The sequence below is a fragment of the Rhea pennata genome, chromosome 2 (genome assembly GCF_028389875.1).
Source record: "Rhea pennata isolate bPtePen1 chromosome 2, bPtePen1.pri, whole genome shotgun sequence".
Taxonomy (NCBI): domain Eukaryota; kingdom Metazoa; phylum Chordata; class Aves; order Rheiformes; family Rheidae; genus Rhea; species Rhea pennata.
In genome coordinates, this window is record NC_084664.1 from 160,455,906 (window position 1) to 160,481,768 (window position 25,863).

Below are 25,863 nucleotides of genomic sequence, written 5' to 3' on the forward strand. Positions count from 1 at the left end.
CCGCCGCAACCCACCGAAAGCCGCGTGGTTGCATCCCACTGCGACTTAGCTGCTGTGACAACCTCCTGGGTTGTCATCAGGTCCTGGGCGCAGCAGGGATACTGTGTCTACATGTATTTTCAAGGTGTTTCTATTTTTAACATCCTTCACGGAGCAATTGCTTTTCCCTTTCTTGCAACTTGGCAATGCTCTGGAGGGGCAAAGCTGCTCCCCGGCCGTTGTTTGAGGCAAAATCAGCTGAAAAAATAAGTTGATGTCAAACTTCAGAGATCTCGGTGCTCCCGGTCACTTAAATGAACACACTGTTCGATAAATAAGACAAATAGAGTCATCGAATCAATACTTCTGTCATTCATCAAAATGATTTCAAATAGCTCCTGTGTTAAGTGACTAGTATTAGAGGGCCGATAGCAAATCTGGGACACGAACCCAGAGCCCAAGGCGGTGTTGCAGAAGGAGCTGGGATCTCTCCTGGGTGTCTCCGCCGCGCTTTGGTTAAACTCCTGCCCATGGGAGAGGGTGCACGGACCCAGATTTGCGCAGGCATCTGTTCTCCGCAGCAATCCCAGGAATTAGCAGGCAGATACTTTTCCCGGGAGCGCTTCGCGGCGCCAGGCAATGTCCCGGGGACGACCTTGCTGCGGTCTGGTGGGAAAATAGCACTGAGCAAACATTCAGCGCGCTTTTTGCTGGGCTCCTGCACGCCTTCGCCCTCCCAGCGTTGAGGAGGGATAGTAGGAGACTGGAAAGCGGCCGGTCCCACGAGCAGGCAAAACCTTGCTCTCTGCCAAAATGCAGACCTCTCCCAACACACCAGCTCCGCTGACCCCGCATCCGCGAGGAGGTCTGCATGTGCTCAACCTGGCTCTTCCCGGAGCTAGCGAGGACCCAGTGACTCTTTAGGGCCACGTGGAAGGACAGCGCGGCCTGAACTCGCGCTGAACTCGGGCCGAGCCAGCCCCGAGCCCAACAGGACGTCAGGCAAGCTGCTGAAATCCAGTGGTGCTCCTTGCTGAATCAGCCCGGCTCATAAAAACCCATATATATATATGTATATATATGTATATATACACACTTTTTTTTTTTTTTTTTTTGCAAATGTAACTTTACGAGGTGTATTTCTGCAAACGCATCTTCCGGAGAGGCAGCACCCCTCCTTGACTATTTATCGCCACTAGAGACCACAGCAAGTGGTTCATTTTTACTTATTTCTGCAGCGTGGGCATTATCCCCAGAGTTTTGATTACTGCAAGGAGATTGCTCTCCGTCTCTCTCAGCACACCCTGCCGAGTCCGCTGGGCTGCAGCCAACAGCCCTTCTCGGAGAAGCTGTCAACCGGCCCCAGAAACGGCCGTGCCCGCACAACGCTGGCAAGAAACCCGGCGCTCCGGAAAGACAGGAGATAATTTCCAAGGAAAGAAGCCGATGTGCATGTAGCAATCGTCAAATGCAAGCGGACCGGAGCTGCCGGGAAGGCAGACAGGGAGCGGCAGGCTGCTGGCTGGGGCTCGGGGCTGTCCCGGAGCCAGGGCTGCTGCTGCGGCGCGCGAGCCGCTGCTCCCTATTTAAAGAGATTTCTGGGCATTTCCCGGCCGTGCGCAGGGAGCAAGATTTAAAGGGACAAGGGGAGAGGGGAGAGATGAGTTCGGGGCTGAGTTCGCTGCCCCGCGGAGATTCGTCCCCCGTGGGACTCGCTCAGGAAGGTGGGCTGCAGGGGTGCGACCGGGAGGGCTGCGGGTCCGACGGGAGGCGAGCGCTGCGCTCTGGGAGCCCCCAGCAAGGCGGGACTTCAAAACCTCCCCTCGTTTTTAGCAGCTCAGCAAGAAAACTCCTCCTAAGAGCCCGTTTTGGCTACCCTGAACCATCCCCCAGGGCATTTGGCAGTCCCAGCAAGAAAAGCTTGCAAGGGAAATCGAGCAGAGACGCCTGAACCAGACCCCGTGATTTAACCCTCTTTTTCTTTCGCGTGTGCTGGAGTGATGAGCCAATTTACAGGGAGGCAGAAGGTGTTAAAACTACTGTGGGATTTCGCATCCCACGGGAGCAGCGTGTCCAGAAAGAGCAGAACCAGCAGCGTGTCTGCTGCCGCCAGCCGCTTGGCAGTGGAGGAGGGCTGGAAGAGAGCGTCTGACTTCCCGCGGAGCACCCGGGAACACTTGCTCGGGAGCACGGTTTGGCTTTGATTTTCTCCCATCGGCACATTTGCATAAAGACAGCTCTGCCGTTCGGGAAATGCAAATTCCCTGCAGAAGGGGAAGCGTTTCAACCTGCTGACTGCTCTCAGTAGGGATGCAATCCTTTTAATTTATCACCTGAAAATTAAGCCAAGGCCAAGATCCCAGAGTCTCCCCACCCTGCTCAGCAGGAAAGCTCCCCAAGCTCCTCCAGCCAGACCGGACGGGGCCTTTCATCCGTGCGCTGCGGATCCTCAACAGCCCCAGGGGACGTTTTAACAGCTTGGAGACAGGCAATCCTCTCCGGCTCTGCTCCGCTCCCGGTCCGCGGGTGCCTCATGGGGGACTCCTGCGCTCGCAGGCTCCCCGGGACACCTCCAAAGTGGCTTTTCGATGCTCCAGCACCCGTGGCAGCCCCACGTTGATCATCTAGGAGCAGAGAGCAAGCGTTTGGGGCTTCCCAAAAGAGGAACGATTGCTCCCGGCTCCGGAAACCTAGCGTCGCTCACGCCGTGGGGCGAGATGGGAGGGCAGCACCCCCACCGCCTCACCACCGCCTGGGCCCGGGCGCTCGCGAGGCTCTTGGCTCTCGCACGAGTTTCCCCCTCCACGGACGCGCCTGCACCGTCTAACGTCCAGGCCACGCGGTCGTCTAGCAAAACTGCGCCGCTCCGCGTCAGTCGCTGCCAAGAAATGAAGGCCAGCGCCTGCAAGGAGCTGCTCGCCTGGAAGCTTTAAGCGAGCGAATGCTTCCCGCAGCAAGAAGGACGTAATTAAACAGCCACCTGGTACCGCCGTGCTCTCCACCGAGGGGCTGGAAGGCAGCCGATCTGCGATTCCTAAAACGTCCTTCCTCCAAATGCTGAGCCAGCAGCCTGCCTTTACCGCCTTTCCACAGCGCATGGAAGATCTAAAAATGGGTCTTTGATAGAGATTAAGGACGTATCCTTCCCGGACTGCTGCCAGGGAAACTGAGGCACGGCAGGCAGCATTCGTTGCAGCTGATTTTAGCAATCCAGCTCAGCAGGAGATCAAACCCTCTCCATGCCGGGGGTGTAACGGGAGTACAGGCAACCAGGGGAGTCCGGGGCACCCCAAGCTCTCGGCCCAGCACCGCACCGGATGATGCTGTTGCCGAGCCTCTTGGTTTTGAGCTTTACTTGCATAGAAGCCAACTCATCAACCTAAAACTTGCACAGTCGATAGTTTTCCAGCACGTCTTTGACCGTGATTCACCTCCCCCTGCTTTTGTCCCCCCTCTGGGATCTTCCCCAGCCCCTTTGCCACTCGCCCATTCACCCATCGATCCAGCCCTGGGGTCCTCGCTCCCGGGGGCGCAGCGGCGGCGGTGGCCGCTCTCGCGCGCACGGGAGGCACGCGGGAGCTGCCGAGAAGGACGCCCGCGCGGCAGACCCCGGCAGGGAAGCCCCCCGACGGCAGCGGGGCCGTGGGAACGGCGCAGCCCCCACGCGCCCGCGCGGGCTCGCTCCACCGCTAGCTCCGACGCCGGCTCGCGGCGAAGCCCTTCTCGAACGCCGCGCCGCTTAACCTTCGCGGAGGTCAGCCGAGCTCGAGGCAGCGGCGGCGGCGAGGATGCTACGGAGGCCGCCGGCTTGCACGCATCCAGCCCGGTGCTGGGCTTGGAGAGATGCTCCGCGCACGCCTGCTAATGCACGGGGCTCACCCGCCGGCTCTGGAGACCAAGGCACGCGGGGGCAGGCTGAGCCCCCGCGCCCGCACCGAGCGTTTCGGCAGCGAGGCGAGAGAGCGGGCGCTGCGGTTTAGACCCACGCACCTCAGCAACTCCGTCCGCGCCGGCTGAAGGTAACGAGGTTCTCGCGCGCCGGCGGCAGAGCGGGGCTCTGCGAACCGCGCGCGAGCTTTTCTCAGGCCACAGCCCGGCCTCCGAAGGGCTCTGGAAAGGAGCCCTAAACCGCAGCGCTTCCTATCGCCGGCTCCGTCTGAAACCCCATCGGAGCCGCGAGGCCGCTCGCCGACCCCGGCCGCGGAGGGAGGGCGGGAAGGGAAGCGCGGGGAAAACGGAGGGTTTTCGAACGTCACTTGGCGGAAAGGGAACTACCCTGGGTGTTCTCAGTCTGCCAGAAACAGGGGTCATGTGGAAGCATTTAAGATTTAAGCCCTCATCGGGGACTCGTTTCGACATTCCTGTCTTTTTTTCTGCCTCTGCTCTCAAGCCTCGGCTCTCCCCTCCTCTCCTGCCCTTCCCCGTCGGAGCGGCTCTGCCGACGGGGTTAAATATTTGCTTTGAAACTCGGTCACAGGAGTCCAGGGTGGTCTCTGCCTCTCGGCTCCCAGAGGCACGTGAGATATTTCAGCCCGGGGCCACGCAGCCGTTCCCAATTCTCCCGCGGCGTTTGCACCCCGCGGAGGGTCCCTCCGCAGCGCTCGGCCTCCTCCCGTCCGCCTCGGCTCGGCACGAGAGCGCTCCGAGAAGGCAACGAGCAGGGAGACCCGTTACGGACGTCTTCAAACCCCGCTTTTTAAGCGAAAACGCCTTTCTTTTCCTGCAAGGGAAAAGCACAAGGATCATACCTAATTTAACACAGATGGCCAGCGAAGCGTCCCAGGTGGATGCAGTGGCTCGTGCCAGCAATTTCACCTCCGTTCAGCAACTTCTACGCTCGGCTCGGTCTTCTCGGGCCGTCCCCGCACCTCATCGCTGCGAACGGCAGGAGACAACTCTCGTTACGGGGCGCAGTTTTAGGTCCGTAATCCTGCGCCGGCACGAGCTGTGCCACGGGCTTGTTGCTTTGAGGTCAGAACGGCTGTTTTATTTCCTTCGTGGGCAGCTATGGCTGCAAAGTCTCTTCCTAGTGATATTTCCTCCTCCCTACCGGTAAATTCAGGTGATCTGATAGCTCGCTGGGTACCAACCAGAAGGGGAGGAAAAGAAGACGAGGAATTGGTGACCCCACATCCGGCCAGAGTTTGGGAATACGAAAACCCTGTCTACACTAGAATTCAAACAAGACCCCAAATCTGCTTTTTCTTCCAGCACTGGAGCCTTCCTCCACCTCTGAGGTCCCCCAGGCAGCATTTACCCACGTGTTTCTCCAGCCCTTAAAGCTGTCAGCTCCTTCCCGACTGACTGCACCTTGCCAGCTCTAACTGCAGCTGACTCGGTGAGCAGCACGAGGCAACTGATCCCTGCCTTGCGGGGGGAATACAGAAAAAGGTTCATTTTCAGCTCGATCCATTCCATTCGATGCCATCTCCCTGCAAACAAGCTGTACTGGCACGGCCCCGTGGGCAGCACGAGGGCAGGAACGGGAGCTAAAGGCTGCTAAATTAGTGCTGCAATCGAATGCGTGGAGAAGGCATGAAACTGCCGCATCTTCCCAGCCAGGAATTTTCCTAGCATTTTCTTAGAGTTATTATTAGCTGGCAAAAGAGAACACATCCCCCCACCCCCTTCAGCTCTACCGTAAGTGTCAACCATCAGACAGATCCACGACACCCGTTCTGCAGTCATCAGCACACCCCGGTCAGGCACCTCTTAGAAACGCAGCAGCAGGAGCTCCTCTGAAGCTTCACCCGCGTGCTGCATTTGCTCCATCTGAGAGTGGCAACTAAAAGCCTTCGTGGACCTAGCCGGCAGGTTTCCCTGCAGAAACGGGTGCGCTGCTTCGGTGCGCCACGCTCACACCGCTGCTCCGTGTGTTTGCAACTGCCTACGTCGCCTGCCAAGCTGGAGGCACAGCCTCCAGCCCCTTCTGCTGCTTCAGTGCAAAGTTGGAGGCTCTGCAAGTTTAAAATAACCGAAGTGCATTGCATTTGAACACCTGCATCCCTACTACCTTCACCTAGCTCAAATGCAGAGGGGCAGCTTCCTAAAACCTGCTCCCAGATTAGATCCAGTACCAGCCTTGAACGACTGTGCTGTGGTGGAAACAAGAGGTTTTGGTTAGCCCAGAGGCAGGAACAAGGGCAAGTGCAGAGTCCTGCACCAAGAGAAAAATATCCCCATGCACCAGCACAAGCTGAGGGCTGACCTGCTGGGGAGCAGCTCTGCAAAGAAGGACCTGGGACTGCTGGTGGAGGACAAGTTGACCATGAGCCAGCAATGTGCCCTTGCGGCCAAGAAAGCCAATGGTCTCCTGGGGTGCATTGGGAAGCGTGTTGCCAGCAGGTCAAGGGAGGTGATCCTGCCCCTCTCCTCAGCCCTGGTGAGGCCACATCTGGAGTCCTGTGTCCAGTTCTGGGCTCCCCAGGACAAGAGAGACATGGAGGTACTGGAGAGAGTCCAGCGTAGGGCTACAAAGATGATCAGAGGCCTGGAGCACCTGCCCTACGAGGAACGGCTGCGAGAGCTGGGCCTCTTCAGCTGGAGAAGAGAAGCCTGAGGGGGGATCTGATCAATGTGTACAAGTGCCTGAAGGGAGGGTGTCAAGGGGACGGGGACAAACTCTTTTCAGTTGTCCCGTGTGATAGGACAAGAGGCAATGGGCAGAAATGGAAGCACAGGAAGTTCCGCCTGACCGTGAGGGGGAATTTCTTCCCTGTGAGAGTGAAGGAGCCCTGGACCAGGTTGCCCAGAGAGGTTGTGGAGTCTCCTTCTCTGGAGATCTCCAAGGCCCGCCTGGATGCAACCCTGTCTACCATGCTCTAGGTGACCCTGCTGAGCAGGGAGGTTGGACTAGATGATCTCCAGAGGTCCCTTCCAACCTTAATGATTCTGTGATTCTATGATCTGGACTTTACACAGCCCCAAACAATATTTTCAAAGTTCCTTCTGCTGCAAAGCATCCCTCCCTGCCACTGCGAAGGCAGAGGGGACGCGCACCAGGGCTGCCATCCACAGCACCGAGCCATCGACTTGCCCGTCCCCAGGTGATTGTTCTGCAACACCAGTGAAATACAAAGCCAAAGATACCAGATTTCGCAGCCACCCTGGAGAAGCAATGCTCTGCCAGAGCCATAGGCAGGGTAAATCCCAGTTTTCCCAGTTGCCACAGCTCCCTCTCTGCATGGACACTCCCCACCCAAGGGACATCCCTGCGTCCCTGGCAGTTCCCACCGGCCGGTGGCCCCAAACGCAAAGATGGAGAAGACATTCAGCAGCTGGTAGCGCAGGCGCAGGCACCAGAGGATGCAGACAAGACTCTAGTCCTTGACCTGCCCACTTTAATGAAACAAACAGAACTTAACAAAATTATCGCAGCGCTTTTCAAGTTAATGCGACTTCGCTCTGCCCTTGGAACTTTTCCACTAACCTTATAAGATGCCAATTTTAGCAGCTGGCAGGAGGATGTTTTGCTAAGCTGGATGCACGATGGCTTCTGAGTTTATGGATAGCGTAGCTACGATGCTCGGAGAAGCACAGGAGGAGCCCACTGAGAAGCTCTTCTCCGCACTAATTTCCAAATCCATGCTCCCAACCCCGTCCGTGTCGAAGGCACGCTTCGTTTCAGTTTCAGAGCCTGCAAACGCCAGTTCCCCTCCGTGCGCCTAGCTGTCAAATCCTTCTTTCAAACACTTTTGCATTAGCATTTTAAAGATATATGGAGAGAATTATAGGCACACTATATTTTAGCTTGAATTAGATGAAAAATAGAGTTGACCCAAAGTCAGGAACCGTTAAAAAAATCTGAACAGACGCCTGAAGACAATTTTGGGAGAATATACAGCAATTTTTAAAGTAATTGAGAAAAGAAATTATTTTTTTTTTTAATCCTTGAAAACAGGGGAAATAAATCCTTGAAAACAAGGGAAAAAGTCTTTTCCTGAAGAGCTTGCTCCCAAACCTGGACAGTAACAAGACCTGCAGACAAGAACCGCAGCCACCCGTGGGAAAGCCCTATTCGAACCCCACCTCGAAGTTGGGCTATAAAAAAGCAAAGTAGGGCCATGGGCTGCCTCTCTGTTAGCCCTCCCTCACATACACACTGTTGACTTGTAGCTGTTTTTTTTTTCCCTTTTCTCAGGAGAAATGATGGATTGAGTTTATGTGGCTCTCCTCTGCACACGTTTTTGCACATTTCAGTAAATTTAGATGGGCCTAAATGAGGTAACTCTTCCAAGTTTGACCTTTTGAAGTGATTTATCACGCACTTACATTTTAGCAAAGAGTAATGGGATGTAGGAGCATTCAAAATGTTCAAGAACAGGACAGGAATCCACAGCGAGATACCCTCATGCAGGATTAATGCGTCTTTCGAAATGTCAGAATTTGAGCCTAAATTTTAGTCTCCAAATCATGCCTTTCTGAATGAGTTCACTTTCAGGAAGCTCTTCCATACAACTGCCTCAAAAAATGTTGGGCTTTGGCTTCCGTCCATTCAGTCAGATAATTTGGAGTTCATAAGTTTGTAACTTGAACTACAGTCAGAAAGCATGGTCTTTCATTTTCCAAAGCTGGTTCACAGCCAGCGTGGCTTGAAAACATGGGCTTGATTCAAATTTGCTAGCATTTTAGAGTTCATTTGTAGTTTAAAATGATGTTCTGGTTACGTCTGACTTCTTTTGTGCTCCCGTCCAGACTCAAAGCCAACGGTGTAAAAACAAGGCATGTATCTGTGCTCAGAAATGCCTGCATGCACCCGACTCATTGACCTTTATTAAGACAAATGCCTCCAAATTCAGTGCTTTGCTAGAAATTCAGAAAGATTTCCAGCAAGGATTTCAACCCTATGGCTAGATGTCACAGGCTCCTGCGTGAATTACCAGCCCTTGTGGCTGAACAGAGGCAGAGAGGAGAGAGAGTGAGCTGGGGCTCAGTATCTTAGACTTATTTTTATGGGCTCTAGAGCAGACATTTGAGCTTTTCCAGTTGTCCTGTCTACCACTTCAATACAAGAGCTCCAGCTTCCTTATTTCACTGTACCCAGCTGTATTTTTGGCCTGCAAAGCAAATAAAAAGAAAAGTGAGCTTTTTGGCTCCCTCTGAAACTTTGCAAGCCAGCAGTTCCAAGAAAATCAAATGCAACATTTTAAGACTCTAAGTTTGCTCGTCAATAGTCTGATTTTTTAGGGATCTGACCCTGCATTCAAACAGACCCACACTACACTGACAGCAATATTTTTGGGTCCTATGTGAAATACTCCTGTAAAGGCTCAGCTGCCAAGTCTTGAAAAAGTTCCCAGGACACTAGCTGCTGCTTGCAGCGAGGTTGTTCCTCCGCAAATCTCACCAAGAGGGAGCCCTCCCTTGCGGGCTTGCCAGTGCACACAGAGGAAGTCGCATCAATCGCAGTGTTTATGCAAGTCGTAGAAACATTTTGGGTCACAGGGAAGGGTCAAAGCATCTACCAAGGTCTACCTCCATAGCCAAATGACCTTCAGCTGACACCGGGCAAGAGCAAAATGCACGCTGTAAACCCGCTGTGACCCCTCCTCCTTTTGCCTCCAGTGGATGCACAAAGTCCGCGGGTCTCTTATACGGGATCTTGCAGCTCTTTAGTGGCAGGATCCAGGCCCATCACTCAAACACAGGCTGGGAAACGGCTAAACCCATGGGAATTCAGCCAAGACAACAAAATTCAACACAGCATCTTTGGAAGCAAGTCCACTAAACCAATTACTGTTCGGTTTCGCAGCCTCCACCTGAGAGCAACTTTGCATTGTGCTGTGACAAATGAAAGACCTCTGCAATAGCCCCATGAGGACAGCGATGCACAGCAACAGAGGAAGCCTCTGCCAGCACAGTGAGCCGAGGACATTTTTGCTATAGCAAAGGAACCTTTTGTGAGAGGAAGTTTTCCTCCTTTCTTCACAGGGGAAGGCCAGCTTCAAGGAGATGCACAAATTCAGCACGTCACAGGGACGGGATGAGAAAGGATGAATACAGGCATTTTTGAGATACTGGAGAAGCATGAAATACAGTTTGCTTCTTTGACATCTCTGTATGTGTTTCACACCATCTATGAAGCATCATCATGGGCATCTCGGGAACGATGCCTTAGTACCTTCCTGAATGATCAGAGGAGACATTTTTCAGAGATGGTCACCACACTTACACCTAGCCTGCTTTGCTGAACAGATGAGATTTTGTGTCCTAGAGACCCGTGCATAGAGGTAGCACCTTGGGAAGGATCAGCGCAAGTTCCTCATGAAGATCATGAAAGGTGAGGGAGGGCTGAAACGCAAACCTCCACAACAGCCCTATGAAACAGGCAATGCCAGGCAAGGCTAAATAGCACAGACCAGTCCTAGTTGCCTTCATGACCCTCCCTCAACCAGGCAATCTGCCAAGACATCATCAACAGTCAGTGAAGAGAGCGAAGTTCTCTGTTTCACGATTTGGAGGTGCCTAAGCTGTGATCCTCTTGGGAAATGAGGTGTCTACTATACGTCCAATAGCAGATGATACAATTTGCTCTCTCTTTGCCCAACCCAAAGTTATTCAAGGACATGAACCCAGACGTAGGGCATCCCAGCCCATCCTGGAGACACTGAGCTTCCTGTCTTGCTGCCTCCTTTTAGCTCCAAGCAGGAGGATAGGAATGCCAAATGCCACACCACCTTTCTTTTTGGTCCTTCACAACCCAATAAGGAGGTTGTCGCCCTCAGTTCACCACGCGGAACAACCTTTGAAGCATTTCAGAGGCACGTCGCCCAATTGCAGCTACGCTCGGAGCGAAGGACAAGGCATCCAGCCGAACCCGCACGGTGGAAAGTTCAAGTGGATTATATTTATTTTGCTCCGCAAAGAGCAGTCGCCCAGTCTGAACATAGGCCAACCACCTTCCCATTGCAGGAAGTGCCGTGGGAGGCTTTAAATAACCACCAGTGGTCAGGGCTTCGGTTTTACAGCTCAGCTGGAAGAAAAACTTTCTTTCACACCATGTCTACTTCAGCTGTTTCCTGGGAATAAATGGTCTCTGATTATCTTCCTGCCTCCTAAGTCTACATCTTAGTACCCACCAGGCCCATGTGTTTTTTGAAAGTTTTCTAAAAGCAGAAAAGTATCTTTGAACACAGGCATAGTACCTGCAGGCTTTTGCTCCCTTGTACAAGAAGGATTTTACGTGCTACGGAATTACCAGTGAAAGCTTCACTTCGCTCTTGTGTAAAATTAGTGACTGATTTCATTCCTTAGGGTCCCTCATCGACCTGGCCTGCACCTCATGTTCCTGCTGGCAGACAGGTGTGTTGGCATCGACTTTGGTTAAAAAAGTTAAAATAGACAATAAAGAATACATGGAATCCCCCTCTCCTGCATCTGAGCCCACCGCTGGAGGAAGGCTCTCCCATCCCCATCTCTTCTTCACTTGGAAACATCTTGTTCCAGCTGCAGAAAATGCCCAGAAGTCGAAAATGGACTTCTTATGACGTTCAGGCGCTCACTGCATTTTTTGACAGTGGGAGAAAAAAGGCAGAAAATGCCAAATGCCTCTAAAAGGTTTTCTGATGTATTTACTTTGGGGATTTTAATTCAGAAATCTTGCCAAGTTCTTTGCTGAATGGGTTACCCAGAAAATCCTGTTTAAAGATGAAAAGTTCCCAAACATTTTTCATTGGGAAGTCTGGCTAGTTTGGGATTTTGGCAATCCAGGCTTGCCAGGACTCTGGGGGGCAGAAGTGAGTTTTTTTTAATCTATAACTGTTATTAACATATTATCTTAAAATGAAGGCTGGCAAGTGCAAGTTCAACAAACAACCAAAGTAGCTTTTTTGCAATTGGAAAATAAGATCTTGCCCTGACCTCCTTTTGCGCAGATTCACTGGGTTCAGCAAACCAGTATTTTATTTTAAACTAATCCTGTAAAAAATAAAAAAGCTGTTTCCTTGACACTTAAGTCAGGTAAGGACACAGCAGGCTATTTTGCCTTACAAATAAGCCTGCTCATGTATACACATGTGTTTTAAAATAAGCTTATGAAACGTAAACACACAAGCTTTTTTTAAAAAAAAATAATTCAGCCTCACTGAAGTCATTTAATCTGGGTTGAGCCACGCTTCCTCCTCCACTTCAGAAATCTGGTCAGTGTATCACTCACTCAGAACAAAAAAAAACCCCGAAAGAGAGAAACAACACTCATAAACACGCAATTTCATTTTAAAATTTTAAACCCTCTCGTCCCTGAATGGACATCTGGAAAAATGCAGTGAAGACCAGAGTCATGTATTTTTCTCAAGAACATTACTGGAGGCACATTTCTGCCTCAGTTTTGAAGTATGCTGCTATAGCAAGGAGAGGGTAGGGTGAAAACTGCTCCTTCCAACCCATGCTTTGTGCAAGCACTTTAAATACAGCCTATCCTCTTCCTACGACGGAGATGGGGAATTTTTCTATTTGTCCAGGTCTTTTATGCTTCAGCAGAGGAGATAACCATCAGCTAGTAGGAACACGGGGCTGCAAAAATTAAACACGATCGTGGCTTCAGAGGGGCAGGTGGAAGGGAAGAAACTATTTTTTAACCCTTATTCTGCAAGGGAGGGGGAATTCCCAGTCATGGGATCCCTCCCAAAAGGGCTTCCAGAGTTTAAGAGACTCGGAGGTTGCGGAACGGTTTGACTGGCAGTTCATCTTGGTACCAGGTGTTTGGGGCTGGGGAAGTGAACATCAAAGCATTCCTAGATCTGCTAGGGAAAAGGGATAAGCGTCAAACGCCATTCTCGGCCTCCTCCTCACCTGGCTGCTCAGGCGACTGGTGGCACGTGGGTCGCAGTTGCTGCTTCCCAGAAAGCAAACTTGACCTTTCCCTTAATCTCTGAAGCAGCCTGACAGGTCACAAATGACCGACCGGATTTGCTGGGCTCTGATGCTAGCATCAGACAGGTAGGTAAACCATTATGGAAGGAACCCAGTGGACATTGTCCCAGGAAAATAAAACCTTGGTGGAGATGCACTGCTGCCATCAGCAAAGTCTTCAAGAAAAGCTGTGCTTGACCTTCTCCCTCACAAGCCAGACTCTGACAAGGACCATTTGGGCTTCCTCACACCTTTGCACTCAGTTTCCTCTCCAGTTAATGGAGCGAGAAGGGCAGCTGCAACTTCTGTGGAGCAAACCATCTTCTGGAAGTATTTCCCCATCCCTCATATTAACTACAAAGGGAGGCTGGGGCACTTGCATCCCTAATTTAAGAGACTTGGTTTGGCAGGACGAATCCAGGCCTTACTGTGTGCATATCAACTGCGCCAGAAACAGTTTATTTTGGTCTGTGCCTGCTGACACCATTCTTATAGCTGAGAACTTTTCCAGCCACCCCTGATTACCCTGGTATTAACCAAGGTCCCAGCCATGAGGATGAAAGATAGTAAGCTGAGGCCTTGAAGAACCAGAGCTACGAAAGGATCCTAGTTTTGTTACACACACATTTATATACAGTGTACTCCAGTGGGATGTTCCCAAGAAGTAACACAGTAACAAGCCAAGTACTAAGGATGCACCTGAAGTACAGCAGTAGAGGAAAACTGCAAAGGTACTCAGATCCAATGGAAGGGTGGTCGAACGTCAATCCGTGACTATGAAGCTGTTTTATAAACACAAGAGTAGAAAAGCTTTTCCCAGCAGCAGCAGCAAATGTTGGCCCTGCTATAATGGAGTGAGCAGTGACCCTTAACAGCAAGGCTCTGCTGGGTGCACACATCCTCCTCAGTGGCCCGGCCTTTAGCCATTAGCTCCAGAGGTGATGAATGGGAAAGGAGCATGAAGAGAAGGAATGGTGGGAAAGGGGAGAGAGCATGAAGGCGACCTCACATGGACAGTTTCACTTCAGACCTGAGTGTTGGCTTGGAGTGATACTGGAAGGTGAATACTCTCACCTGAGTAGAGAGGTTTTCCCTGAGGGACTGGGTGCTGCTTCAAACATCACAAGATGGTTTTGTTATTTGATGGGATCTCCTAGTTTCCCTGCGGTAGTAACAGTGCCAGTAAATGCAAAGGCCCTACCATCAGAGCATGCAGGTTTCCCCACACCATCTTTTCATCTTTGTGGTGGGAGTCAAACTGCAGGCTCAGCAGCCCCAGCAGGGATGTCAGAAAGCACCAGCTTCTTTAATGGAGGAGGTAGAGGGTACAATTTTAAGCATTTGTGCACCTCAAGAACAGGAGGCAACAGGCACAAATTGATCCACAGGAAGTTCTGCCTGAACATAAGAACTTCTTTACTGTGAGAGTGCCAGAGCACTGGAACAGGTTATCCAGAGAGGTTGTGGAGACTCCTTCTCTGGAGATATTCAAAACCTGCCTGGATGCAACCCTGCCTAACATGTTCTAGGTGACCCTGCTTGAGCAGAGAGGTTGGACTAGATGATCTCCAGAGGTCCCTTCCAATCTCAACCAGTCTGTGATTCTGTGAAACACGAGTGGAACACCAAGAGTTGGAGAATAAGGGAAATCACAAGATGAACTCCTAGCAGGTTCAAGAAGCCTTTGGCTGGTGTTCTTGTGCCTGTTCTGATATCCAGGCAGACCTTACTGCAGACAGAGGATGTTTTTAATCTCTCATGAGCACGTTCTGCAGGGATCTGAGTTAACATCTGTCTTGGAGGGATCTGAGTTAACATCTGTCTTGGAGATGAATGGCACATGGAGCAAGGTAAAGGACTTAACAGGACCTGACATCTCAAAAGGGCGGCGAAGGTATCTTTGTTAAAGGCTGGCACTCCATCAAAGTAACAAAACTGCCTCCGGCAGGCTGGAGCAGCAACGGCTGCCTCTGGGGACTTTGGGATATACAGCGAGACTCTCCAGCCTCACTAAACCTCTAAAGACTATAGAATCCAGACACTGACCTTCTCTGGAGCAGAGACTACAAAATGTTTCCTGATATTTATAGCAGCTGGAGGGTCTGATGGGAAAACCCCACTTGTAAAATATGGACTGCTTGCAATAATTTGTTTGCAGAGAACTGCCAGCATGGTTGGAATTCCGGCCTGATGAACTTCTCTACCCCTCCACCTCAGTTTCACAGTGGACAAGACTGGGTCATGAGGCTGTGCGAGAGGCACAAAAGTGTAGCTCTTGCTCCATTTGTTTGTCCAGATAATGCTCATATAGCATAACTGAATTAAGGCTAATTGAACAAAGCTGAGCATCCTAGGCAAGTGGGCCTTAGTTTTGGGACATCAGGGAGCTTGACAGCTCTTGAGGAGCACATTTAACCCATACAAGGCATAACCTAAATTTGGTTGACATTACCTTGGAGATATTTGTCAGCCTTTTAGGGCAACTGAGGAGAGGCTACAGCCCCTTTGCATGGCTTCATTAGGTATTATCCCCTTGCTTGAAGCATGGAGACATAGGTGCTAGCATGTTTGTTTGCTGGCATCTGAATTTCTACCACCCTGGCATGCATCAAAGGTGTTTTCCAGAATGCTTAGTCACCCAGGTACAGGAAATCTTTGCAGCCAAGGGCAAGTTCTTACTGAAATGGGATGGGCTTCAGATGGGGTTCATAGGTCCACAGTGTCCCGGAATTGTTCTCATGCAAGATAAGCAATTGCTGTCATGCTGTTGAGGATGATTCCCATAACTTCTGTTTTGGGCTGGAGCCAGTGCTGGTTTCTGCTTACTTTCAGGCCTACAGAAGAAAACAGATGGGCTATTTGTGTCTTGTTGCCATGAGTTTCTGTGAATGAACTTGTCATTTACGATAGGAACAGCCAGCTCCTGAACTTTCTGGGTTAGGCTGCTACTACCACAGCTTTTCTTAGGATAAAACAGTGCGACAGCACCCAGAGCTAAGTACCGACAGCCGCCTCGCTACGATCCAAAATAAACTACCGGGCTGAGAGAATGGCGGCATGACAGCAAACATCTCGAACGCCAGTGCAGAGCTCCACCCATTGCTGAGATTTAGAAACACGCTAGGAACAGCACAGGTCACACTCCTGAAATTCACCTTCAGGATGAATGTGTTGCTCTTGTCCAGATACTGCTGATATCGGTAAAATTCAGCTTGAGAGCAGAAACCTGAATTTGGGACCCAAAAACTCTCATCATACTCAACAGAGAAGAGTTCAGCTCACCCTGAAGGATTCAACTATTGCCTAGCCAGCTGAATGAATCCCTCAGCTCTCTGGGTCAACTGTGGGATTTTGAGACTCCTAGCACACCTACCTTCAGGTGTGAGGATCCCATCTTGGATAGCCTACCCTCAGCAATAAAATCCCAGTGCTCAGCAACGTTGAAGTCTCTAGGTATATTTCTAAACATAGCACATTCTTGAGAGATGAGTGTGCAAACTGGTATAGTGTAAGTGGGAGCGCACAAAACTGCTTGCGTTTCTGCTGCAATCCCTCTGAGATCTAAAGAGCATTACATGGCAGCCTTCAGTAGATAGATAGATTTTACTGGAGGTTGGCAAACCAGCAGATCCTGAAGATATTCTACTATGAAATGTCTGTTTCCTATGCAGCTTAGTTTGCCCGGATTGCAGGTACAAGAACTGGTGAAATTTGGGCTGTGGCTTATGTTACAGGTGGAATCAGAAGTCAGGATCTTGATGTTGCCTGAGAAAATCCTGGAGGAGGGGAAAGCCAATTGCCTGCATGCCTGGGAAAGGGAGAACTTCAGTTCATACTTGGACTTCATAGAAGTCTCAGAAGAATACAGCCAGATCTGCTCACATGGCATTTGGGACTACACTCACCTAGAGTTTATAACACCAAGTGCTTCCCAGAGAGATTTCAGTGGCCGTGATAGGGAAGCTCCTTCTAAACATCCTTGGGCAGTTTGCCTACAATTCCAAGTAACAACACTGTATTTTGTCAAAAAACTCTGGTCAGCAGCAATTCTCATGCAAGACTTAAAGCTAGTTAACCTTTCTCCATCAAGCAAGCCCAGAGACATTTTAACTCCCTGTTCTTAAAAAGTTTGTGTAGGCCTCTCTTGCTTCCCAGCTTCCAGCAATGAAAGATGTGCAAGGAGCATAATAGTTTTCTAATAGCCAGGAAGAAACTTTATGGCTGTGCCCAGGGCTCCCCAGCACCAAAGCTAGAAAAAGCAAATCACCTGCCAAAGCTGTATGGGAGAGTCCAAAACCCTTTTGATTGGACAACTGGAAGAGAAACCATGGTGAGTGCAAGAGCCTGTTCCTTAGACTATAGTCCCTAGACACCAAAGCTTTAGATGTATTGAGATCCTCTGCAGAGAACTTGGAGGAGTTATGTAGGGTGGAAGCGAATGCCTCACTATTTCATACACAAAAAAACCCACATGCACTACATTAAGATGGTTTAGAGCAGGGGCTCAAAGCACATGTTGGGCTGGTGGCAGTTCTCCACGCAGGACACAGAAATGGTTCTTGTTAGAGGCAAAAAGCCTTCTCTGGGATTACAGTGCCCCAAAAGAACAGCCAAGGGAGGACGCACACCAGAGAAAGCTATCCCCACTTTCAGTCTTCTCCACGTCACGTTACCCAGGATGAGGTTCATCCAACAAGCAAACCAGTTTGAACTTCCCCACTGTCCTCCAGCACCAGCGATCACATCTGATCATCTGGTGCTCTCAGGATTTTGAACTAACACTATCAGACTCTCAGTACTGAAACAAAGGTGACAAGTGGTACTGCTGGAGATGTTCTTTGCTGGTACTGAGGTGGGTTTTAGTCTCCTTGACCCCGGACTCCTCCATACCCAAAGATCAGGAATGGGAGTGCTGACAGCAGACAAGTAGCTGATGCCATGCTGGGACATGCTCGCAAGGATGTGGATAGTAAGAGTGGGGCCAAAAGAATGGCCTGTCTTAACGTCTGGCTTGCAAGGATTTATGCCATTTAGAAGCAGAAGGACTGGGGAGGGAGATACTTGACCTTCCTCCCCAACATCCACCCTTTTCCCAAGAAGTGAAGGCTGAATCTTTCACCACAGGAATGCGAGGAAGAGGCAGCAACAACTCTTTTTGGTGAGCACACATCTGTTTCTGCTCCTGGCAGCCCAAAAAACATTAGTGGGGATTCAAACGAGTTTGACAAAAGGGAATCGACCAAGACTCCCGTGCTGTCTGGGCTCTCCTGGAAAATGATTTACAGATGCTACAGCTGGCTGACGTGCTCTTCATCCAGACATAATAAGCATCTGCTAGGCCCATTATTTAAGAGGCATTACTGCCTTGCGTGCAGGGTGTGCCTTGAAGAGCCTGGAGATTTATTTCTCAGATAGAAAGTGACGGAGCTCTGTCCCAAGAGCACTGCAAGGGAAAAGCAGAGTTTCCTCACAAAAGGATGAAAGAGCCAGCCAGCTCACGCTTATCGCTACCGCAATTATTTACACATGAAGGGGAGGCCAGGAGCACAAAGCAGCTCGTGGATGAAACCGGGAGACGACGCGGGGCTGGCTCTAGCGGGCACGGGCAGCTGGGCAACACGTCCAGTCCATCTGCGACGCGTGGTCTTGGAGGAATTACCCTTCCTGGAAAGGGGCAGAGAAAGCTGTGCCTTTTAACAGCAGTTGGGTTATTTTCTCCAGCACATTCTTCTCTCTCCAGTAATCTTGTGGGAGCCTAGAAAGGCGGGTTGTGAAACCCTGTTCCTCCCTGCTGGCAGTTCTGTGGAGACTTTAGCAGCCAGAGCTGCCAGCAGCTGGCCCGCGTTGCACAGCAGCCTTGCTCTACATGCCAGAGCATGACCCATGGCCATCCCGTGGTAAGCGCTGAGACACGGATAATAAAACTGGCTGCCAAGGAGAAAACATTTCCCACCATACCCCTCCTCATTTTTTTCTGAAGACCACCAGCCTGGAAGTAGGCTGTGTCCAAGCCACCAGTGCGGCTCAGCAGTGCAGAGAAAAGAAAGAGCGATCCACACCAACATAACCTAGAAGAGGAAGAATTGCAGCTCACGGGGTCTGGGCTGGATGCTTCCCTGATTGGGCAACGACTGCTAAAATTCAAATGAACTGTCAACGCTGCTGAGTCCACCCGCTGGTGTGATGGCACTGTCTCCATCAAGGGAGCACAGGATTCCAAAGAGTGCGCAGGGACAAGGCTGGTCTCTCGAGCAGGGTGGATTTAAGCAGAGCTTGGACTGGGTTGAAGGATAGGGCATGCTCAGCATGATGCAATATTATTACCTGGTCTTGGGAATAGGGTCAGGTCATGCATTTTCCTCACTTGGGGTTGTATTTGCTCAGGGATAGAAAGTAAAATCCTTTGGGTTTCAAGTAAATCCCAATTCAGAGCAAGAAGGGTGGAGTCGAACAAAGTGGGACACTCTGGCTTGAGGACTCGGTCTTGGCGTGGAGGCAGCGTGCTGGCAGGATGGCAGCGCACCGGGACGCAGCTCAAAGCCCTTGAGCGTGCTCAGCCAAGCAGCTGTGCAGGTGGCACGCGGATGTGTGATATTCCTTTGCTCACCTCTGGTTTCAATTAAAGCCATGAATAATTTTAGCGAGAAAATCCAAATCGCGATCTGAGTGCATCCCACGGCAAGCCCACTAATGCCCGCCAGATGCGCTGATCCTGGCAGTAGCAGGTGTTTTGGCCGCCACACCACTGAGCACATGCATGGGCAGCACCACTTTGGCCAGCGGAGAGGAACCCATGCAGTGGCCAGCACTAGCGGGCAGGCGGTTTTGCAGGAGGAAACCGAGGGAAAAATAAAGTTATGGGCCACTGCAGTCAAACGAGGTCTCCCGGGCTCAGAAAAAAAGGAACGGAGCTGGTCCTGGATGCTTTGCGGACTCTGAGGAATCTGCTTCAGCGAGGCCTCAGGGCGTTAAGCATTTTATTTGGGGCATGCAATAACCTTTGGCTTCCATTGTATTTGTGTTTGCCAGAAAGACAGTTGGTCTGGCCGGATTAAAGCTGACGGTAATTACATGGCAATGCCTCTGCTGCAGCAAGGAGGGGGGAAAAGGAAAAAGAAAACCGCCTGGGCACGTCCCCACTCGGCTCTCTGCACAGAGATCGCCCCTCGCCTGCCCAGGCTGAGAAAGGGAAGCTGCTGGCGAGGTGCCACCATCCCTTGGTGGGTCTTTATCAGCCTCGCACAAATAGCATCATCTTCCTCGCTTGCTCCTTTTGGGGAGGGGGCAGGAAAAAAAAGCATCCTCCTGAAGAGGAGGAGGGCTAGCAGTAACACGTGCCCCTTTCGCAGCCCGGCATTCACGGCTGCCGAAACAGGCAGCGAGGGATGGGAAACGCTGCGACCGCGAGACCCCTCCGTGCGGCTCGTGGCTGCTGCGGGCAGGCACACGTGGGCGCCCAGCGACGGGCCTCTCACTCCAGCTTCTCCCCTTGTTTTCTGCCTTTCAAAAGCGCATTTTCATTTCCTTCTGCAAGCCAATTACCCAAGCCAGGCACACGGCGAGATATCTGGCTCGGTGCAGCTTTTGTGTCAAGCCCTTTAAACTTGCAATTGATTGGGGGGGGGGGGGAGAGAGGGTGAAATTAGATTGATTGGTGCAAACTTTTCTACAAAAAAATTGTTTCACAGTGCCTTATTTTGCATATCCAAGCCACCACATATAGCCTGATTTAATGGAAGAGAGATCCTGCTTGTGTTCTGTGTTAGTGCCTTAAAAAGGAAAAAGTATTGACAATGCAATTTTACAAAGAGAGAGAGATGTGGAAATCACTCCTAGTGTCAAATGCATTTTGCAAGCACTAGCCATATTCCCTGAAGGACACGCTCAGAAGCTTTGTCTTGCCCAGCTATAAACACAAGGCGAGCAGGCCTTCCCTGTTTCCTCAAACACAGATGCAAAATTTGAAACAGATGCTCGAAAATGTCTGGTTGCCTGTTTGAAGCAATTTCGTTTTATCTGATAATTGCTACTTCCAAGCGAGAAAATCTGAAGTAGTTCTTAACCCTCTTTAAGGATCCAGACACCTATTTTGAGGCATCTTCTTTTTCTTCTTCCTCTTCCAAACTGGCTTTTTCTGCCCTCCTGCGCCAGCACGCTGGGGATGAGACGGACTGAGCCAGGCAGGTCTGCATCACCCCTTTTTTCCCCATGCCGGTGCACCGCAGGGACCTATTTTTTTCACCACCTCTCATCTTAAAATCCTCCTGCCTTCTCCATCGAGACCCACTTGCTCTCCGCACGCAACTCCAGATCCATCAGATCTCCCTGTACCGTCTCTCTCCTTTTTGGACTTCGGGCCACCCTCTGCTTTGGCAGGCTCACAGCACTACGCTGTCTTCTGTGCTCTCCCCACGGCTGGCGGGCGAGCAGTACCAGCCCGGATGGAGTAGGAATATGGCACAAAGTAAAAACTAACACGCTATTCACAATAAAGGCAGTGGTAACACCTCCATCTAAAACTGCAGCAGGAGTAAATCTACCCCGCACCAAACGCTAAGGCAATGTCCCCGCCAACCAGTTTTGATGCATGCAGGAGTGGAGTTAGTCGAGGTGTGTATTTTCACTGGATATTTCTTTTCATCCCTTTCAGCTGCTGCATTTCTAGCTTTGACAAATAAACCGCCAGTCCTCAAAACTTCAGCCCTGTATTGCTTGTGGTTCCTTCTCCTTCATTTCTAAGAAACGAATAACAGCAACAGAAGGTTGCAAAATGCTTGCTTACCACCCCCGGCTTGAAACGCAGAGAGAAATCGAGCAAGTGGGGCAGAGTTGCAGATCAAGGAACTGGAAGACCAACTGCAACGAGAAAATGCCCAATTACACCCATTGCCAATGCTGTAAGCTGTGGACGCTGCTCAGGCAGCGAGAAAACGAGACGCCACTGAGAAAAACAGAAGCGGAAACCCCGAGAACCAACTAGACAAATGCAGGACACGAAGCACCGCTGCAGGCCCACATCGGAGGTTTCCTGGGGTTACAGATTTACTGCGTGACGTGACACGCTAAACAAGCACGGCATGGATAAGAGGATCTTGGGGTCGAAAAGCACTTTCGCGGAAAGATGCAACAGGTTCTGCTGGTTTGCCACCAGGAATTTGCTGCAGATCCTCAGCATCGGATTAGAATAGCTCCCTGTGACATCGGAGACGGGCATTAGGGGGAATTGTGTTATTACAGGAGACCAGCTTCCCTGGAAACTGGAGAGCGGAGAATGAATCTTGCTAATAACTGCAGAGCCCAGGTCTTCCTAAACGGTGCCAATATGCGCTTGGCTTAATAAGGCCAAGGCATTATGGAAGGACACTGCAGTGGAATATAAAATCCTGCCTCAAGCTGATGCAGTTTAAATTAAGCAGAAGGAAAAACAAAAATAGGCCCATAAGTAAAGAAAAACTTTGAGAAAGTAAGAGAAACAGCCAGTGATGTAAAGGAAGCTGGGGACTTCTTTCTGCCAGAGGTAAAAATGCCCACTGAGCTCTGCTGGCCAAGAAAAAGGCAGGAGACCAAATCAGGACAGGCAAACCAACATCTCAGAAAGGATCAGAAACGAGCCCTGAGCTTCCAGCTGCCCAGGTGTCCAGGACAGAGATCAGCACGAGATCCCCAAATTGGCAAGGGACCTGGGAGGGCAGGAGCCGGAGAACTCCTGGTCTGATGAACCACAGCAGCTTAAAGCAGAAGCTCTTGCGCGGTCACCACCAAGGACACCCGTGCTAGCTGGCACGGTGGCTTTCCCCTGTTGGAAATGACACCGGAAAGAAGCCACTGGTGCACGTCAGAAGATCCCAGGGTGGCTGAACTGTGAACATGACGTGGCCTTGCTATTTCCACCAGGAAATCTTCCGGATGGGGAAGCGCTGATGCTGTTACATCCTCCTTGGAGCTACTTAACCACGTGTGGAAAGAAATGAGAAAACATGCCAAGAAGGGCGGCGCGGATGACCGAGGGAACTGAGCGCCCACGTTTCAAGCCGGGACTAGGAGAGCTGGGATTATTTAGGTTGGCAGAACTGCAGCACTCTGCATAGGCTGCGAGAGGGTAAATACCAGAGAAGGGAAAAGGACCATCGCAGCAAAAAGCCAACATGGTACAAGACGACCAAGGCCAAAGAGATACAAGTCTCCCACAAATAAATTTAGGCTGCAAACGAGAGTGGTTTCTAACTAGCAGAGCAGCAAGACTCTTGAACAGCTTTCCCGGAGGACTTGCTAGAGTCAAATGCCTCATTAGTTTTAAGAAAGAAATTGGCAGGGGGTTTACGCCGTGGTTGCCTGCAACAACAGGGGACCGGACTTCAAACCAGACAAAGTCCGTGGCGGTCCCGAGGCTTGCTTCAGCTGCCCAGGATCGGAGTCTTCTGCTGCAACCCCGTGCACCAAGGCCCCACCTGCGACACCAGGATATTAGCGGATGCAAATCACATCTGCTGTAGTTGTGCTTCCTCTCGAAGAGGGGAAAACTGCATAGAGATTTAGAGCAAAAAAAAAAAAAAAAAAGGCACAGCTCTGTTTTTCCAGCTGACAGGAGAACGGGGTGGAGGAGGGAGAAGCTTCAGCACTGGCTGGGCTTCGGGCTTCGGGCCCTCCGTGAGATTTGACTTAGCTTCTCTGAAGACAGCAGCCCTATTCCCCAAGCATCCAACAAACATTTCAGTAACAGCAAGGGCAAATCAGACCCACTTGTAAAGCGCGTCGCTATTTGTGTAACTGGTCCGTACTAGAAGGAAGCTTGAAGAATATGTCCCTTTTTTATGGTGTGCTGTGTGCTGGCACCAAGCCCGCAAATCAGAAGGAATTCGGAGAGGAACAACAAAAACAAAACAAAAAAAGCCTAAGGGGCTGGAGGGATTAGTTTGGGAGGAAAAGAGAGCTAAGTGTGTGGTCCAGGGGATGCAACGTTGGACTGGGAATCCGAACCGAGGGACAGCACAGGGACAGAGCCCACTTCTGCTTCACACGGGGCTAATTTCCTTCTGCAAATTGCAGGTCTTTCCTGTTTCCCTGCCCCATCCTTACAAACAGCGACACGTTTCCCCCAACGCGGGAGACAGCTCCGCCATCTTCATGCCAGGAAAACAAAAAAAGAAAGGTAAATATATTACAGAAAGTTTTAATTAAAAAGTTAAAAGGCAGCAAAGGGCAGTTTGGGGCATGGCTGCAGCACAGGAAGAGCAGCCCACAAATAGCCCAGCCAACTCAGTCGGAGCTGGCAGCGGTTCGCTCCTGGTAGGAAAGCACGCGGGGGAAGTCACGCCTGGCGCGTTCTGCCCCGGGCCACGCTGGCGACCGCAACGCCCCGACAACTTGGGAGCCACTGCAAGCGGGTTTCTAACGCAGCTTTATGGCAAAGCGGTTCATTTCGGACGCAGGTGTGTGCCCCTACGAGCAGGCTCTGCAAGGGCAAAGGGAAGGACGGTGCAGTCCCGCTTGGGGACGGGGTGGAGGGCAGAGGCACAGGCGAGCCTGGCTGCTGGCTCTCCGCCTGGATACGGCCCCGCTGCCACCGTCCGCGTCGCATGCGGCGCTGATGCCAATACCAGGTTTAATCGGTTGGCCTTCAGAGCTGCTCGTTTGCATTTGCGCTCGCAGCAGGGCCCTGGAGAGGGCACTTTGGCAGGGACCCAGCAACTTTGCTGCAGGGAAAGAAGAGGGGGAGGTTTGGCTTTCCCTGACTCGAGGTAATTGGCCTTGTTCCCGGCAGTGCTGGCACATCCCTGCGACTGGCAGATGCCCGGCAAAGCCCACAGCAACAGCAGTGCCACCACGCTCAGGCATCGAGGCGGTGGCTGCCTCGCAGCTTGCTCTGCTCGCCTCCTTCAAAAACACTCGGGTGAAAACCTTTTTCCTGGAGCAGCCAGGACAGCTGCCTCAGGAGAGAAGAAGCGCTGAGAAACCCTTCCAAGGTGCATCTTCCCAGACCCTTGGGAACATCATGGCAGGGACATCATTAGATGTTCCTTCTAGTTGAGCAGCTGCATCACTGGAGACAAGTCCTCAACCAGGGGCTCCTTGGGGACCCCAGTGGTTAGCAGCTGGATTTATTTGCACAAGCAGGAGACACGACACGCTGCGGAGCTCACGGACCTGCAGCCAGCAGGTTGGAGGGCATCACCAAGCAGGACTTTCCCTAGCACATCTCTGGGTAGCGCTGCTTTCCGGCGACAGGCGCCTCCCGCGCAAAACATTTCTCCTTTTCAGGCTGAGCCTGGGCACCTTTTGGGGTGGAGGAGAGGGGAAGAGGCAAAGCTTCCTGTTTGCTCACCAAAAGCCCCGGCTTTCCTGGCTTCCAAACAAGGCAAGGACAGAGCTGTGATTTAGCACTGACAGGGCGAGGAGGAGTGGGATGCAGAGAGCTGGGAACCCAGGCCAGAGGAGCCTGCCCTTAAACGCCCTCCAACCTCACACCACCTTAAAAAATAATGAAATAGGGGCAGCGGGGGTTACTGGTTTGGTATGAGAATTTTATTGAGCATGAGAAGAAGGAAAAAGAAAAAAAGAGAGACCACATTGATCCAAAGCTTTTTTTTTTTTTTTTTTTTTTTTTTTTTTTTTTTAAAAAAAGCAAGCTTCAGGAGCTCTGGGAGAGCAAAGCTTGCTGCAAAGTTTGTTTTCTGTTATGCCCACGTTTCCAAGCAGAGCCGGACAAGGAATGCGCGGCGAGGAGAGCCGATCCTCCCCGTGCTCGGCCGGACCGCGACGCCAGGGAAGCGGCACCGGGCAGGTAGCCCGGCGAGGAAAGGGTCGCCGAGCCCTCCTCGTCGCCCGATACAGGCGGGCGGACGCTGCCTGCCAGATGCCCAGCGCCTAAAATAGCGCCGCATCTCAACAAATCAGCTTCCGAGCGTAATGGAAGCTCCGCTTCCAACACAGCTCCATTTCAGACAGCCGTATCGCGCGCACGGCTCATCAGCCTAGCTAAAAAAAACCTAAAAAATAAATAAATAAAAAACCCCAAACCAAAAAAAAAAAAAAAAA

General features: G+C 51.2%; 1 protein-coding gene across 1 annotated transcript in view; it reads right to left on the minus strand.

Annotated features, from left to right (window-relative positions):
- The window catches only part of PTP4A3 (protein tyrosine phosphatase 4A3), a 53,001-nt gene that overhangs the window by 20,883 nt on the left and 6,255 nt on the right, over positions 1 to 25,863 (minus strand). Inside the window, exon 2 of the mRNA XM_062570699.1 lies at positions 4,728 to 4,854. The gene's annotated coding sequence lies outside the window, so the exon portion shown is untranslated. The remainder of the gene's footprint in view (positions 1 to 4,727; positions 4,855 to 25,863) is intronic.